At 48.3% G+C, this 19,346-nt stretch overlaps 1 pseudogene; it reads right to left on the bottom strand.

The window, feature by feature from the left end:
• Nucleotides 1–8,403: 8,403 nt before the first annotated feature.
• The window catches only part of LOC147959541 (uncharacterized), a 96,182-nt pseudogene continuing 85,239 nt past the window's right edge, over nt 8,404–19,346 (bottom strand).

The raw sequence follows: 19,346 nt of genomic DNA, 5'->3' as shown, positions 1-19,346 counted from the left end.
AAACCTCTACCTCAACTTGAAGAACTTAAAAACTGCTACTTTTGCTTGTTGAGGGTATAATCAGCCCCCCTCTAGACACCTCTTCTCGATCCTTTCACCCGGGGCTTCTATTGGGGTACACAAACAAGGGTGTTTATTTCCCCTGACTTGTGCACGGACAAAAAGCCTCCACCCCGGTGGCCAGGGCTTGCCGGGGGAATAGCTACCTCAATATAGCTGACCCCGTCAGTACGAGCTCAAGTCAAGCTAACACAAGGCCGAGCCAGAGAAACCGCTCTACGTGAGATCAAGGAGCGTATCAAGAAGACCAAGCCAAATATACAAGGCAAAAATTCCAAGAGAAGTGTCCTTTGCTGGCCAGGAGAGGCCGACAAAGTCGATATAGCAAACAAGAGCAAAACCAAACCGCGCCAGCCTCATCATCGGGGCGACCGAAAATCTAAGAGCGCACCCCTCCAAGAAGGCCCGGCAAGCCCCCCCCCCCCCCCCGGCAGGCACAAGCCAGTTAACACCGCATCACGACGCGAGTCACTTATCGATGTGGTGTTAAGCCTCCAGGCAGCTAAGTGGCTCTCACTAAGCATGTCGCGGTCTGCTGGAAGATAGATCACACCCATTTGACACCCGTCTAAGAGCGTGTCAAGATGATAAGAAGAAGCTAGCTAAGCGGCGATATAAGCTTGCCGGGGATGCACCCCCGCATGCCACCTAAAGTAGCATTTATGGCATTTTGTCCTAAATTCTAGAGTTAGGTATGATAGCACTGTTGCCTATCTAATCACAAGATAATGTCTGTTTTTCCACTGTGGTTACCCCTTGGGCAATAAAAGGAGGTCCAAGGCAACCTAGAGAAGGATTCGGACCCTCTCACACTTGTACTCGCGTAACAGCTCCCCCGAGGCCACCTTGTCGGGTTTGAGCACTGTGTGTCGTCGAGTTCCTCTATCCAATCCACCAAAGCAGGAGTAGGGTTTTACGCTTATCAGCAGCCCGAACCTGGGTAAAAACAACCAGAGTCTCGTCATGCTTCATGGCCTTCGCTCTTTGTGCAACGTGATCTCCCCCCTGCCGAACCACAAAGGGGCCCGTGGCCCCATAGGCGATCGTGTCCACCCACGACACCCACACTACTGCTAGGCTTTTCCCTGGTAGTGCTTCCTCTTCAGGGAAAATCCCTACACTACTCACAAGTAGCAGGCGTTATAGCAATGCATCCAAGAGCTAGAACTAAAGATTGCAACACAAGAGTTAGATGCAAAAGTGGCAAATGACAGGTTTAAAGAAGACTAATGACCCACAAGTATAGGGGATCAATTGTAGCTCTTTTCAGTAAGTACGAGTGTCGAACCCAACGAGGAGCAGAAGGAAATGACAAGTGGTTTTCAGCAAGGTAATGTCTGCAAGTGCTAAAATTGTAAGTAGCAGAGTAGTTTGATAGCAAGGTAATTCGTAACGAGAAAATAACGATAATAGTAGCAAAAGTGCAGTAAGGTAGCCCAATCCTTTTGAGGCAAAGGACAGGGCAAAATGGTCTCTTATAATAAGCAATGCGCACGGGATTTTCATCTAGTCACTTTCCTCATGTTGGCTTAATTCATGTTTGGTACTTTGATAATTTGATATGTGGGTGGACTGGTGCTTAGGTGATGTTCTTACTTGAACAAGCCTCCTACTTATGATTAACCCTCCCGCAAGCATCTGCAACTACGAGAAAAGTATTAAGAATAAATTTTAAACATAGCATTAAACTTTTGGATCCAATCGGTCCCTTAAGGAATAGCGCATAAACTGAGGTTTAAGCTTCTGTCAGTCTCGCAAACCATCATCTAATTGCTACTCCATAATGCAGTCCCTTAGGCCCAAATATGGTGAAGTGTCATGTAGTTGATGTTCACATGACACCACTAAGGGAATCACAACATACATACTATCAAAATATCGAACACATATCAAGTTCACATGATTACCTGCAACATGATTTCTCCCGTGACCTCAAGAACAAAAGTAACTACTCACAAATGATAAACATGCTCATGATCAGAGGGGTATTAAATAGCATATTGGATCTAAACATATAATCTTCCACAAAATAAACCATATAGTAATCAACTACAAGATCTAATCAACACTACTAGTCACCCAAAAGCACCAATCTATGGTTCTGGTAAAAAGATTGAACACAAGAGATGAACTAAGGTTTGAGAGGAGATGGTGTTGTTGAAGATGTTGATGGAGATTGCCCTCCCCAAGATGGGAGAGTTGTTGGTGATGATGATGACGATGATTTCCCCCTCCGGGAGGAAAGTTCCCCTGGCGGAATCGCTCCGCCAGAGGGAAAAAGTGCTCCTGCCCAAGTTCCGCCTTGAGATGGCGGTGCTCCATCCCGAAAGTCCTCTCCTTATTTTTTTTCTAGGTCAAAACGACCTATATACCAAAAGATGGGCACCAGAGGTGGGACTGGGTGCGCACAACCCACCAGGGCGCGCCAGGGTCCTGGCGCGCCTAGGTGGGTTGTGCCCACCTGGTGAGGCCCCTCTGGTAGTTATTTGCTCCGATATTCCTCAAATATTTGATAAAAAATCTCCATGAAGTTTCAGCTTGTTTGGGTTTGTGAAGAATAGGTGGCCTCATGTAGCTTTTCCAGGTCCAGATTTCTACCTTGCATTGAAAAGGCATTAGAATTACTGCAAAAAGCATTATTATGTATAAAAATATAAATAATTGTAAGAAAACATGATGCAAAATGGACGTATCAACTCCCCCAAGCTTAGACCTCGCTTGTCCTCAAGCGAAAACGGAAATCGAAAAACATGTCCACATGCTTTGAGAGAGAGGTGTCGATAAAAACAAAATACAGACATGGAAGCATCATGTAGATTATTATAACAGCAACAAAATTGAACATAAGACTTTTATCATATACTTCTCATGAATAAGTAACAATTCATCACACAAATGAAGTAAAAAGCAAAAACTCTATTAAAAACCAACAAACTGTGTTCTCAGTCAACTTTGCAACGACAATTCATCTTATTTTCAGGAAGGGTCACGTACCGGAGCCTTTAGGCAAGTCCACATACTCAACCATCATATAGTCTTCTATGATTGCTAACACTCACCGCGTACACATGAGCAAAACGTTTCAACTAGACACATAGAAAGATAGGGGCTTATGATTTCGCCTCCCAACATATTCACCTCAAGGGTGATGTCAATGGTAATAACTCATGCTATGTATATTCAACTGGACATATGTGCCTAGATCTTTCCTCACGACATGATGCTTGCTAAAGGAGAAAAATAAAAAGGAATAGAAGGAAAACTTTGACTCTTTGCATAAAAGTAAATACATAAAAGTAAAAGATAGGCCCTTCGCAGAGGGAAGCATAGGTTGCCATGCGCTTATTTGTTTTATGCTCAACCCCTTGCTACCTCTTGAGCACTGTGAGGAAAGGGTGATGCAGCAAAGTAGTGTAAGTATTTCCCTAAGTTTTTGAGAAGCAAGGTATCAATCCAGTAGGAGATCATGCTCAAGTCCCACACACCTACACAAACAAATAAGAACCTCGCAACCAACGCGACAAAGGGGTTGCTAAGCCCTTCACGGTAGAGTGAGATCTGATAGATATGATAATATAATATTTTTGGTATTTTTATGATAAAGAGAAATAAAGATGCAAAGTAAAATAAACAACAGAGGAAATAACTAAGTGTTGGAAGATTAATATGATGGAAGATAGACCCGGGGGCCATAGGTTTCACTAGTGGCTTCTCTCAAGAGCATAAGTATTACGGTGGGTAAACGAATTACTGTCAAGCAATTGATAGAATTGAGCATAGTTATGAGAATATTTAGGTATGATCATGTATATAGGCATCACGTCTGCGGCAAGTAGACCGAAACGATTCTGCATCAACTACTATTACTCCACACATTGACCGCTATCCAGCATGCATCTAGAGTATTAAGTTCATAAGAACAGAGTATGCTTAAGGAAGATGACATGATGTAGAGGGATAAACTCATGCAATATGATATAAACCCCATCTTTTTATCCCCGATGGCAACACTACAATACGTGTCGGTTCCCTTTGTGTCACTGGGATCGAGCACCGCAAGATTGAACCCAAAGCTAACACTTCTCCCATTGCAAGAAAGATCAATCTAGTAGGCCAAACCAAACTGATAATTCAAAGAGACTTGCAAAGGTAAACCAATCATACATAAAAGAATTCAGAGGAGAATCACATATTGTTCATAGATAATCTGGATCATAAACCCACAATTCATCGGATCTCAACAAACACACCGCAAAATAAGATTACATCGAATAGATCTCCAAGAGAATCGAGGAGAATTTTGTATTGAGATCCATAGAAAGAGAAGAAGCCATCTAGCTAATAACTATGGACCCGTAGGTCTGAAGTAAACTACTCAGACATCACCGGAGAGGACATGGAGTAGATGTAGAAGCCCTCCATCATCAATGCCCCCTCCGGCGGAGCTCTAGAAAAGGCCCCGAGATGGGATCTCTCGGGTACAGAAGGTTGCGGTGGTGGAATTAGGTTTTCGTGGTGCTCCTGGATGTTTGGGGTGTACGTGGATATATATATAGGAGGAAGAAGTACGTCGGTGGAGCAACGGAGGGCCCACGAGGGTGGAGGGCACGCCCAGGGGGATAGGCGCGCCCCCTGCCTCGTGGCTTCCTCTGTTGTTTTCTTGACGCCCACTCCAAGTCTCCTGGATCACGTTTGTTGAGAAAAACACGTTCCCTAAGTTTTCATTCCGTTTGGACTCCGTTTGATATTCCTTTTCTTCGAAACCCTAAAATAGGCAAAAAAAACATCAATTTTGGTTGGGCCTCCGCTTAGTAGGTTAGTCCCAAAAATGATATAAAAGTGTAAAATAACGCCCATTGACATCCAAAATAGATAATATAATAGCATGGAGCAATCAAAAATTATAGATACGTTGGAGACGTATCAAGCATCCCCAAGCTTAATTCCTGCTCGTCCTCAAGTAGGTAAATGATAAAAGAAATTTTTTTGATGTGCAATGCTTTCTAACATACTTATCAATGTAATTTTTCTTTTTTGTGGCATGGATATTGACATAAAAATAATAATACTTCAAGCATACTAACTAAGCAATCATGTCTTCTCAAAATAACATGGCCAAAGAAAGTTATCCCTACAAAATCATATAGTCTGGCTATGCTCTATCTGCACCACACAAAATATTTAAATCATGCACAACCCCGATGACAAGCCAAGCAATTGTTTCATACTTTTGATGTTCTCAAACTTTTTCAATCTTCACGCCATATATGAGCGTGAGCCATGGATATAGCACTATGGTGGAATAGAATGGTGGTTGTGGAGAAGACAAAAAGGAGAAAATAGTGTCACATCAACTAGGCGTATCAACGGGCTATGGAGATTCCCGTCAATTGATATCAATGTGAGTGAGTAGGGATTGCCATGCAACGGATGCACTAGAGCTATAAGTATATGAAAGCTCAAAAAGAAACTAAGTGGGTGTGCATCCAACTTGCTTGCTCATGAAGACCTAGGGCAATTTGAGGAAGCCCATCATTGGAATATACAAGCCAAGTTTTATAATGAAAGATTCCCACTAGTGTACGAAAGTGATATCATAGAAGACTCTCTATCATGAAGATCATGGTGCTACTTTGAAGCACAAGTGTGGAAAAAGGATAGTAGAATTGTCCCTTCTCTATTTTTCTCTCATTTTTTTGGGCATTCTTATTTTTTTATGTCCTTTCTCTTTTTCTTCGTCCGGAGTCTCATCCCGACTTGTGGGGGATCATAGTCTCCATCATCCTTTCCTCACTAGGACAATGCTCTTATAATGATGATCATCACACTTTATTTACTTACAACTCAAGAATTACAACTCGATACTTAGAACAAAATATGACTCTATGTGAATGCCTCCAGCGGTGTACCGGGATGTGCAATGATGCATGAGCGACATGTATGAAGAATTATTAATGGTGGCTTTGCCACAAATACGATGTCAACTACATGATCATGCAAGCAATATGACAATGATGAAGCGTGTCACAATAACGGAACGATGGAAAGTTTCAGGGAAATATATCTCGGAATGGCTATGGTAATGCCATAGTAGGTAGGTATGGTGGCTATTTCGAGGAAGGTATATGGTGGGTTTATGGTACCGGCGAAAGTTGCGCGATACTAGAGAGGCTACCAATGGTGGAAGGGTGAGAGTGCGTATAGTCCATGGACTCAACATTAGTCATAAAGAACTCACATACTGATTGCAAAATTCTATTAGTTATCGAAACAAAGTATTACGCGCATGCTCCTAGGGGGATCGATTGGTAGGAAAAGACCGTCGCTCGTCCCCGACCGCCACTCATAAGGAAGACAATCAATAAATAAATCATGCTCCAACTTCATCACATAACGGTTCACCATACGTGCATGCTACGGGAATCACAAACTTCAACACAAGTATTTCTCAAATTCACAACTACTCAACTAGCATGACTCTAATATCACCATCTCCATATCTCAAAACAATTATCAAGTATCAAACTTCTCATAGTATTCAATGTGTCGGCGTTCTGGGAACAGGGGTCCCCAGACTTGCCTGCCTGCGGCCTGCGGCGTGGCTCGAGTGGGGGCCCAGTGCGGCCCATCTTCACCAGCCCAAGCTCAAGACCCTCGCAAGGGGCCAAGCCTCGCGGGGCGGACAACAGGAAGCTTCCTCAAGAGCTGCCTCATCAGGCAGGCTCGCGAGGAGGTGGAGAGATCAGTGCAAGGGTACCTCGCGAGGATCCCATGACGCAAGCCATGACGATCAAGTCCAGGCGGGCACCGGCCTGCGCAGGGTCCTTGTTTCCCCTTTGGTGCAAAGGGGGAAAGCACAGGCAAAGGTATCATGCAAAGGTTACCATTCCGGTGCAACAAGACCAAGACCAGCCGGACAGAGGTCACCATGGAGCCCAAGACGACGTCATCACCAGTGCTTTTGGCAGCCGAAGACCACCTTTGGTCAAGATAACTTGTACTAGATGTTCCCCTTCAAAATGGCCAATTGTTGGCGCCCTTACCGCTCAATTATTCGGGGAGAGGCCCAGGGCCTCTATAAATAGAGCTAGCCTCCACAAAGAGGAGGGGAAGAGAGGTGAAAACCCAGTGGAGACTAAGTAGAACACACCGCGCCAGCTCAAGAACACCCCTCGCGAGGCTGTTCTTCCCTTGTACTGTCCATCATCAGCTCCAGAGGCAATCCACCACACCACACTCTAGAGTAGGGTATTACACCACAACGGTGGCCCGAACCAGTATAAACCTCGTGTCTCTTGTGTTGTTCATCATTTTCATCTTAGTTCGCACGAGAGGATCGGACGTAGATTGGTAGGGGAGAGATCTCCGCGCGCACCCCAGTGTTCGAACCTCAAGGGTCTGCCAGAACCCGAAATCCGACATTTGGCGCGCCGGGTACGGGTGCGCCGGAGTTCCCTCCCGACGGCCCGCTCTCCACCAACACCGCGTTTCGTCCTCATGGCGGACGATGCGCCGCCCGCTCCGGCAGCAGATGCCGGCGCTGGGGCCAGGGGGCTCCAGGCCTTGGCCCCCGCCTTGCTACGGGTGCAGTGGCCGCACAAGTTCAAGCCCAAGATGCCACCGCGCTACGGCGGCGCGACGGACCCGCTGGTTTTCCTGCTGGCATATGAGGACGCCGTCCTCAAGGCCAGGTCGACGACCGGGTGATGGCCAACTGGTTTCCCATGGCCCTCACCGGTGTCCCGCGCATGTGGCTCCTCCACCTACCGACAACTTTTGTGACCTCTTGGGAGGAGCTACGCGACCTCTTCCTCGCCCGTTTCGCCGCGCTAGCGCCGCCCGCCGTCGCGGCTCTCCTGGGTGGTTCCCAAGCACCACCCTCAAGCCACCACGTCAAGCCATTCACTCGTCAGATCAGCGCTATATCCAAGTGCCAAGAGCCCCCCGGGGCTGGGCAGCGCCCGAGGCCGATCTAACTTTCGGCGCGGATGATCACCCCTTCAACCCGTCCGGTTCGGGCGCACTCCTGATGTTGTGCACTCCCACCATCTGCCAAGTGGCCGTCACCAGGACCCTCCTCGACGGTGGTTCCGGCCTCAACGTGCTCTCGGTGGAGGCCTTCAGCCTCCTTCACGTGCCACCAGAGCGGCTCCAGCCCAGCAGGCCCTTCTTAGGTGTCGGAGCCGGTTCCACCGCCTCCTTGGGGCAGATCCGCCTCCCAGTGACCTTCGGCACCTACGACAACTTCCGCACAGAGCTGATCGACTTCGACATCGCCCCCATCGGCCTCCCCTACAACGCCATCCTCGGCTACCCGGCCTTGGCCCGGTTCATGGCGGCAACTCACCCGTCGTACAACCTCATGAAGATGCCCGGGAGCAGCGCGTCCTCACCGTGCCAAGAGATGCGAGGGATGCCCTGCAGGTGCTCCAACTCGCCTTCAAGGCGGCCGCGGTGGCACAGCCCACCAGCACCGATGCCCTTGAGCCCAAGGGGGCTGCGCCGGCTAAAAAGAAGCAGTTGTTCACCCAGGACAAGGCGGAAACCAAGCAAGTACCGGTCAACGAGGACGGGTCCACCGGCGCCACCTTCACCATAGGGGCCAACCTCGAGCCCGAACAGGAGAAGGCCCTGATCGGATTCCTACGCGCGAACAAGAAGGTGTTCGCGTGGGAACCTGATCGGTTAGCAGGAGTCCCGAGAGGTGTGATCGAGCATCACCTCAACGTGTGCCCCAACGTACGCCCCGTTGAGCTGGTGAGGGCTTGCGAGGCCTGCCAGTTTCACGCTAAACAGATCCATCAGCATGCGGGGGGTCTGCAGACCATACCCCTCTCATGGCCGTTCGCAGTGTGGGGGTTGGACATTCTGGGCCCATTCCCTCGGGCGCCAGGGGGCTATCGCTACCTCTACGTCGTTGTGGACAAGTTCACCAAGTGGGCCGAGGTGGAAGCTGTCCACACAATCCTGGCAGGCTCGGCAGTCAAGTTCATCAAGGGCCTCCTGAGCCGGTTTGGGGTGCCTAACCGCATCATCACTGGCAACGGTTCGCAATTCACCAGTAATCTCTTCAAAACGAACTGTGCTAACCTTGGAACGTAGATATGCTACGCTTCGGTAGCACACCCCCAGAGCAATGGCCAGGCTGAACGAGCCAACGCCGAGCTCCTGAGGGGCCTCAAGGCCAGGACCTTCAAGAAGAAGCTGGAGGCCTGTGGTAGGGGCTGGCACAACGAGCTCCCGTCCGTGCTGTGGTCAATCCGCACGACAGCGACCAAGCCGACTGGCGAGACCCCGTTCTTTGTCGTCTACGGAGCAGAGGCTGTTCTCCCTCATGAGGTCAGGTGTCGCTCCACATGGGTCCTGGCATTCGACGAGGCTCAGCAGGACGCCATGCGGGGGACGGATCTCGTGCTGGGGGAGGAACGCCGTCGGGAAGCCGCACTACGAGCGGCAAGGTATCAACTGGCGCTACGACGATACCACTGCCGCAACATCCGCCCCAGGACCCTTGAGGTAGGGGATCTCGTGCTCATACGGGTTCTCTCTAGGGAGGGGCTGCACAAGCTCTCTCCCATGTAGGAGGACCTGTTCAAGGTTGTTCATGTTTCTAGGCCTGGCTCCGCGCGCTTGGAGACTCCGGAGGGAGTACCCATCCAGAACGCATGGAACATTCAACATCTCCGGAGGTTCTACCCCTGAGCGAGGCTTAGCACCTAGGAAAGGCCCGGTGCCTGTGAAGAAGGTCAATGCCTGTGAAGCTATCGCGTTTTGGGAAAGGCCTGGTGCCTGTGAAGAAGGCCAATGCCTGTGAAGCTATCGCGTTTTGGGAAAGGCCCGGTGCCTGTGAAGAAGGCCAATGCCTGTGAAGCTATCGCGTTTTGGGGAAGGCCCGGTGCCTGTGAAGAAGGCCAATGCCTGTGAAGCTATCGCGTTTTGGGAAAGGCCCGGTGCCTATGAAGAAGGCCAATGCCTGTGAAGCTATCGCGTTTTGGGAAAGGCCCGGTGCCTGTGAAGAAGGCAAACGCCTATGAAGCTCGCCGCCCGTGACACTCTCACATAATAATGAGTGGGGCTGCACACGCCCCGGAGTCTCCGAAGTGCCGCCCTTGGGCCTCGGGGGCTCCCGCCCACGCCTAGTGGCAGCACTTAGCTCCGCGCTAGTGAGAAGACGTCAAAGACTAGAATAGGTGCCGGACGCAGCTTTTTCATTTGCTTTCTGCAGTTGGCGTGTTTATTCCCGCTTGAAGTCTTATTGGAGTTGTTGGCGTTCCTGGCTTGTGACTCTCTGTCTTTTTCATCCACTCGCCTCGTTTTCTCTCGCACAAGTCTCGCGAGGGATGTTCGTGGGCACCCTCGCGAGCGTCTTGTGCCCCGATCGTCTGGAGCTTTCCTGTCTGAGTCCTCTGCGGGAGCACCCCTCCCAGTCCATGCCTCACGGGCATCGCGACACAAATGTAGGACCTAGGCTGATCGCCCATGCTGCCGGGACCAAAGGTTACCCCTCTAACTAATCCTTGCAGGGCATGCAGCGCACTGCGAGGCCTCAGCCTCCGGAGGCGAGGGCCGCGTCAAGCTCCACCAAGCTCAAATGACTCCCGCACATGGACACGCAGCACGGAAACATAGCGCAGAAATGGCAAAAGCAACGTGACACTTGACAGCAACAGTTCTAACACGCCCCCACGGGGCCCTGTACTACCTTCTTCTTACGCAGGAAAGGAAGGAAACAAAATGGACATGACCTTCCCAACACCAACCTACAGCAAAAGCTCAAGCTACTCCTGGGGTTCAGGCAGATGCCTCCTCTCGCTTCACCAGGGCGCGGCGGCGGGTGGACCCGCTGCCTTCACCCAGGCGGGCGCAACGGCGTGGGGGCTGGTCGCGGCCACCGCTAGAGGAGCTGCTGCCTGAGGGAGAGTCGCCGAAACTTGGCGAGCCCCAAGCACCGCCGCCGGCACGCCTGGTGCTGTCTTCATCCTGGTCGGTGCCGGGGCTGGGCAGGCAGCCGCGGTCACCATCTTCGGGGCAGCACCCAGTGCAGCGACCATCCTCCCCCAACACCCTCACGTAGAGGGTGGCGTCGCCATCGAACTTGAAGTGCAGGGTGCACCGCTGACCCAGGCCGCGCGCGCGGGCAAACGTTTGCCAACCGCGAGTCAGGGCCCCATTTCCGGAAGGGGAGACCTCCAACGAAGCCAAAAAGTCCCTGCTGCAGCAACCATCCGCCTGGAGCCAGAAGCCGCACCGGGCGCTGGCCGGCAGCTCACCTACAAAGAAGCGGGGGAGTTGGAGCCAAGTGCTGGTCGGGTCCGCCGACCACACGGTGAACTCCGGCAGCACCTCCGCCGAGCAAAAGCGCGGCCTGGGGGGCCGCGCGGTCATGACATGCCTCCCCTCGACAGTCGAGCGCGCACCACCGCGCAGGGAACCGCCTCCGTGGCCGCGGGAAGCCACTGCGGGGACCGCGGGATGCTTGCGAGGACGACCCCGGCCGCGCCTTGCCGGGGGCGGGGGGAGTCGGTGTCGGGGAACGCAGTAATTTCAAAAAAATTCCTACGCACACGCAAGATCATGGTGATGCATAGCAACGAGAGGGGAGAGTGTTGTCTACGTACCCACGCAGACCGACTGCGGAAGCGTTGATGCAACGTAGAGGAAGTAGTCGTACGTCTTCCCGATCCGACAGATCCAAGCACCGTTACTCCGGCACCTCCGAGTTCTTAGCACACGTACAGCTCGATGACGATCCCCGGGCTCCGATCCAGCAAAGCGTCGGGGAGGAGTTCCGTCAGCACGACGGCGTGGTGACGATCTTGATGTTCTACTGTCGCAGGGCTTCGCCTAAGCACCGCTACAATATGATCGAGGTGGAATATGGTGGCAGGGGGCACCGCACACGGCTAAGGAACGATCTCAAGGATCAACTTGTGTGTCTAGAGGTTCCCCCCTGCCCCCGTATATAAAGGATCCAAGGGGGAGGGGGCGGCCGGCCAGGAGGAGGGCGCAGGAGGAGTCCTACTCCTATCGGGAGTAGGACTCCCCGCCAATCCTAGTTGGAATAGGATTCCCCGAGGGGGAAAGAGAGAGAGGGGGGCCGGCCACATCTCCTTGTCCTAATAGGACTAGGGGAGGGGGAGGCGCGTGGCCCACCTTGGGCTGCCCCTTTTCTCCTTTCCACTAAAGCCCACTAAGGCCCATATAGCTCCCGAGGGGGTTCCGGTAACCTCCCGGTACTCCGGTAAAATCTCGATTTCACCCGGAACACTTCCGATATCCAAACATAGGCTTCCAATATATCAATCTTTATGTCTCGACCATTTCGAGACTCCTCGTCATGTCCGTGATCACATCCGGGACTCCGAACTAACTTCGGTACATCAAAATGCATAAACTCATAATAACTGTCATCGTAACGTTAAGCGTGCGGACCCTACGGTTCGAGAACAATGCAGACATGACTGAGACACACCTCCGGTCAATAACCAATAGCGGGACCTGGATACCCATATTGGCTCCTACATATTCTATGAAGATCTTTATCGGTCAGACCGCATAACAACATACGTTGTTCCCTTTATCATCGGTATGTTACTTGCCCGAGATTCGATCGTCGGTATCCAATACCTAGTTCAATCTCATTACCGGCAAGTCTCTTTACTCGTTCCGTAATACATCATCTCACAACTAACATTTTAGTTGTAATGCTTGCAAGGCTTATGTGATGTGCATTACCGAGAGGGCCCAGAGATACCTCTCCGACAATCGGAGTGACAAATCCTAATCTCGAAATACGCCAACCCAATATGTACCTTTGGAGACACCTGTAATGCTCCTTTATAATCACCCAGTTACGTTGTGACGTTTGGTAGCACCCAAAGTGTTCCTCCGATAAACGGGAGTTGCATAATCTCATAGTCATAGGAACATGTATAAGTTATGAAGAAAGCAATAGCAACATACTAAACGATCAGGTGCTAAGCTAATGGAATGGGTCATGTCAATCAGATCATTCAACTAATGATGTGACCTCGTTAATAAAATAACAACTCTTTGTTCATGGTTAGGAAATATAACCATCTTTGATTAACGAGCTAGTCAAGTAGAGGCACACTAGTGACACTAAGTTTGTCTATGTATTCACACATGTATTATGTTTCCGGTTAATACAATTCTAGCATGAATAATAAACATTTATCATGATATAAGGAAATAAACAATAACTTTATTATTCCCTCTAGGGCATATTTCCTTCAGTCTCCCACTTGCACTAGAGTCAATAATCTAGATTACACAGTAATGATTCTAACACCCATGGAGCCTTGGTGCTGATCATGTTTTGCTCGTGGAAGAGGCTTAGTGAACGGGTCTGCAACATTCAGATCCGTATGTATCTTGCAAATCTCTATGTCTCCCACCTGGACTAGACCCCAGATGGAATTGAAGCGTCTCTTGATGTGCTTGGTCCTCTTGTGAAATATGGATTCCTTTGCCAAGGCAATTGCACCAGTATTGTCACAAAAGATTTTCATTGGACCCGATGCACTAGGTATGACACCTAGATCGGATATGAACTCCTTCATCCAGACTCCTTCGTTCACTGCTTCCGAAGCAGCTATGTACTCCGCTTCACATGTACATCCCGCTACGACGCTTTGTTTAGAACTGCACCAACTGACAGCTCCATCGTTTAATGTAAACACGTATCCGGTTTGCGATTTAGAATCGTCCAGATCAGTGTCAAAGCTTGCATCAACGTAACCTTTTACGATGAGCTCTTTGTCACCTCCATATACGAGAAACATATCCTTAGTCCTTTTCAGGTATTTCAGGATGTTCTTGACCGCTGTCCAGTGATCCACTCCTGGATTACTTTGGTACCTCCCTGCTAAACTTATAGCAAGGCACACATCAAGTCTGGTACACAGCATTGCATACATGATAGAGCCTATGGCTGAAGCATAGGGAACATCTTTCATTTTCTCTCTATCTTCTGCAGTGGTCGGGCATTGAGTCTTACTCAACTTCACACCTTGTAACACAGGCAAGAACCCTTTCTTTGCTTGATCCATTTTGAACTTCTTCAAAACTTTGTCAAGGTATGTGCTTTGTGAAAGTCCAATTAAGCGTCTTGATCTATCTCTATAAATCTTAATGCCTAATACGTAAGCAGCTTCACCGAGGTCTTTCATTGAAAAACTTTTATTCAAGTATCCCTTTATGCTATCCAGAAATTCTATATCATTTCCAATTAGTAATATGTCATCCACATATAATATCAGAAATGCTACAGAGCTCCCACTCACTTTCTTGTAAATACAGGCTTCTCCAAAAGTCTGTATAAAACCAAATGCTTTGATCACACTATCAAAGCGTTTATTCCAACTCCGAGAGGCTTGCACCAGTCCATAAATGGATCGCTGGAGCTTGCACACTTTGTTAGCTCCCTTTGGATCGACAAAACCTTCTGGTTGCATCATATACAACTCTTCTTCCAGAAATCCATTCAGGAATACAGTTTTGACATCCATCTGCCAAATTTCATAATCATAAAATGCGGCAATTGCTAACATGATTCGGATAGACTTAAGCATCGCTACGGGTGAGAAGGTCTCATCGTAGTCAATCCCTTGAACTTGCCGAAAACCTTTTGCGACAAGTCGAGCTTTGTAGACAGTAATATTACCATCAGCGTCAGTCTTCTTCTTGAAGATCCATTTATTCTCAATTGCTTGCCGATCAGTGGGCAAGTCAACCAAAGTCCATACTTTGTTCTCATACATGGATTCCATCTCAGATTTCATGGCTTCAAGCCACTTTGCGGAATCTGGGCTCACCATCGCTTCTTCATAGTTCGTAGGTTAATCATGATCTAGTAGCATGACTTCCAGAACTGGATTACCGTACCACTCTGGCGTGGATCTCACTCTGGTTGATCTACGAGGTTCAGTAGTATCTTGTTCTGAAGTTTCATGATCATTATCATTAACTTCATCACTTATTGGAGTAGGTGTCGCAGAAATAGTTTTCTGTGATGTACAACTTTCCAACAAGGGAACAGGTACAGTTACCTCATCAAGTTCTACTTTCCTCCCACTCACTTCTTTCGAGAGAAACTCCTTCTCCAGAAAGTTTCCGAATTTAGCAACAAAAGTCTTGCCTTCGGATTTGTGATAGAAGGTGTATCCAATAGTTTCCTTTCTATATCCTATGAAGACACATTTCTCCGATTTGGGTTCGAGCTTATCAGGTTGAAGCTTTTTCACATAAGCATCGCAGCCCCAAACTTTCAGAAACGACAACTTTGGTTTCTTGCCAAACCACAGTTCATAAGGCGTCGTCTTAACGGATTTTGATGGTGCCCTATTTAACGTGAATGCGGCCGTCTCTAGAGCGTATCCCCAAAACGATAGCGGTAAATTAGTAAGAGACATCATAGATCGCACCATATCTAGTAAAGTACGATTACGACGTTCAGACACACCATTACGCTGTGGTGTTCCGGGTGGCGTGAGTTGCGAAACTATTCCACAATTTTTCAAATGTACACCAAACTCGTAACTCAAATATTCTCCTCCACGATCAGATCGTAGAAACTTTATTTTCTTTTTACGATGATTTTCAACTTCACTCTGAAATTCTTTGAACTTTCCAAATGTTTCAGACTTATGTTTCATTAAGTAGATATACCCGTATCTGCTTAAATAATCTGTGAAGGTGAGAAAATAACGATATCCGCCACGAGCTTAATATTCATCGGACCACATACATCTGTATGTATGATTTCCAACAAATCTGTTGCTCTCTCCATAGTACCGGAGAACGGTGTTTTAGTCATCTTGCCCATGAGGCACGGTTCGCAAGTACCAAGCGATTCATAATCAAGTGGTTCCAAAAGCCCATCAGTATGGAGTTTCATCATGCGCTTTACACCGATATGACCTAAACGGCAGTGCCACAAATAAGTTGCACTATCATTATTGACTGCATCTTTTGGCTTCAACATTATGAATATGTGTATTACTACTATCGAGATTCAATAAGAGTAGACCACTCTTCAAGGGTGCATGACCATAAAAGATATTACTCATATAAATAGAACAACCATTATTCTCTGATTTAAATGAATAACCGTCTCGCATTAAACAAGATCCAGATATAATGTTCATGCTCAACGCTGGCACCAAATAACAATTATTTAGGTCTAATATTAATCCCGAAGGTAGATGTAGAGGTAGCGTGCCGACCGCGATCACATCGACTTTGGAACCGTTTCCCACGCGCATCGTCACCTCGTCCTTAGCCAATCTTCGCTTAATCCGTAGTCCCTTTTTCGAGTTGCAAATATTAGCAATAGAACCAGTATCAAATACCCAGGTGCTACTGCGAGCATTAGTAAGGTACACATCGATAACATGTATATCACATATACCTTTGTTCACCTTGCCATCCTTCTTATCCGCCAAATACTTGGGGCAGTTCCGCTTCCAGTGACCAGTCTTCTTGTAGTAGAAGCACTTAGTTTCAGGCTTAGGTCCAGACTTGGGTTTCTTCTCTTGAGCAGCAACTTGCTTGCTGTTCTTTTTGAAGTTCCCCTTCTTCTTCCCTTTGCCCTTTTTCTTGAAACTAGTGGTCTTGTTGACCATCAACACTTGATGCTCCTTTTTGATTTCTACCTCCGCAGCTTTCAGCATTGCGAAGAGCTCGGGAATAGTCTTGTTCATCCCTTGCATATTATAGTTCATCACGAAGCTCTTGTAGCTTGGTGGCAGTGATTGGAGAATTCTGTCAATGACGCAATCATCTGGAAGATTAACTCCCATCTGAATCAAGTGATTATTATACCTAGACATTTTGAGTATATGCTCACTGACAGAACTGTTCTCCTCCATCTTGCAGCTATAGAACTTATTGGAGACTTCATATCTCTCAATTCGGGCATTTGCTTGAAATATTAACTTCAACTCCTGAAACATCTCATATGCTCCATGACGTTCAAAACGTCGTTCAAGTCCCGATTCTAAGCTGTAAAGCATGGCACACTGAACTATCGAGTAGTCATTAGCTTTGCTCTGCCAGATGTTCATAACATCTGGTGTTGCTCCAGCAGCAGGCCTGGTACCCAGCGGTGCTTCCAGGACGTAATTCTTCTGTGCAGCAATGAGGATAATCCTCAAGTTACGGACCCAGTCCGTGTAATTGCTACCATCATCTTTCAACTTTGCTTTCTCAAGGAACGCATTAAAATTCAACGGAACAACAGCACGAGCCATCTATCTACAATTAACATAAACAAGCAAGATACTATCAGGGAATAAGTTCATGATAAATTTAAGTTCAATTAATCTTATTACTTATGAACTCCCACTTAGATAGACATCCCTCTAATCCTCTAAGTGATCATGTGATCCAAATCAACTAAACCATGTCCGATCATCACATGAGATGGAGTAGTTTCATTGGTGAACATCACTATGTTGATCATATCTACTATATGATTCATGCTCGACCTTTCGGTCTCCGTGTTCCGAGGCCATATCTGTATATGCTTGGCTCGTCAAGTATAACCTGAGTATTCCGCGTGTGCAACTGTTTTGCACCCGTTGTATTTGAACGTAGAGCCTATCACACCCAATCATCACATGGTGTCTCAGCACGAAGAACTTTCGCAACGGTGCATACTCAGGGAGAACACTTCTTGATAATTTAGTGAGAGATCATCTTATAATGCTACCGTCAATCAAAGCAAGATAAGATGCATAAAAGATAAACATCACATGCAATCAATATAAGTGATATGATATGGCCATCATCATCTTGTGCCTGTGATCTCCATCTCCGAAGCACCGTCATGATCACCATCGTCACCGACGCGACACCTTGATCTCCATCGTAGCATCGTTGTCGTCTCGCCAATCTTATGCTTCCACGACTATCGCTACCGCTTAGTGATAAAGTAAAGCATTACATCGCGATTGCATTGCATACAATAAAGCGACAACCATATGGCTCCTGCCAGTTGCCGATAACTCGTTTACAAAACATGATCATCTCATACAATAAAATTCAGCATCATGCCTTGACCATATCACATCACAACATGCCCTGCAAAAACAAGTTAGACGTCCTCTACTTTGTTGTTGCAAGTTTTACGTGGCTGCTACGGGCTTAAGCAAGAACCAATCTCACCTATGCATCAAAACCACAACGATAGTTTGTCAAATAGACTCCGTTTTAACCTTCGCAAGGACCGGGCGTAGTCACACTTGGTTCAACTAAAGTTGGAGAGACTGTCGCCCGTAAGCCACCTATGTGCAAAGCACGTCGGGAGAACCGGTCTCGCGTAAGCGTACACGTAATGTCGGTCCGAGTCGTCTCGTCCAACAATACCGCCGAACCAAAGTATGACATGCTGGTAGGCAGTATGACTTATATCGCCCACAACTCACTTGTGTTCTACTCGTGCATATAACATCAAACCATAAAACCTAGGCTCGGATGCCACTGTTGGGGAACGCAGTAATTTCAAAAAAATTCCTACGCACACGCAAGATCATGGTGATGCATAGCAACGAGAGGGGAGAGTGTTGTCTACGTACCCACGCAGACCGACTGCGGAAGCGTTGACGCAACGTAGAGGAAGTATTCGTACGTCTTCCCGATCCGACCGATCCAAGCACCGTTACTCCGGCACCTCCGAGTTCTTAGCACACGTACAGCTCGATGACGATCCCCGGGCTCCGATCCAGCAATGCGTCGGGGAGGAGTTCCGTCAGCACGACGGCGTGGTGACGATCTTGATGTTTTACTGTCGCAGGGCTTCGCCTAAGCACCGCTACAATATGATCGAGGTGGAATATGGTGGCAGGGGGCACCGCACACGGCTAAGGAAAGATCTCAAGGATCAACTTGTGTGTCTAGAGGTGCCCCCCTGCCCCCGTATATAAAGGATCCAAGGGGGAGGGGCGGCCGGCCAGGAGGAGGGCGCAGGAGGAGTCCTACTCCTACCGGGAGTAGGACTCCCCCCCCCCCAATCCTAGGTGGAATAGGATTCCCCGAGGGGGAAAGAGAGAGAGGGGGGCCGGCAACCTCTCCTTGTCCTAATAGGACTAGGGGAGGGGGGAGGCGCGCGACCCACCTTGGGCTGCCCCTTTTCTCCTTTCCACTAAAGCCCACTAAGGCCCATATAGCTCCCGGGGGGTTCCGGTAACCTCCCGGTACTCCGGTAAAATCTCGATTTCACCCGGAACACTTCCGATATCCAAACATAGGCTTCCAATATATCA

The sequence above is a fragment of the Triticum urartu genome, chromosome 7A (genome assembly GCF_056163025.1).
Source record: "Triticum urartu cultivar PI428250 chromosome 7A, HENAU_Tu73, whole genome shotgun sequence".
NCBI lineage: Eukaryota > Viridiplantae > Streptophyta > Magnoliopsida > Poales > Poaceae > Triticum > Triticum urartu.
The sequence above is the reverse complement of the archived record's forward strand: the minus strand, read 5'-3'. Positions and strand labels throughout refer to the sequence as shown.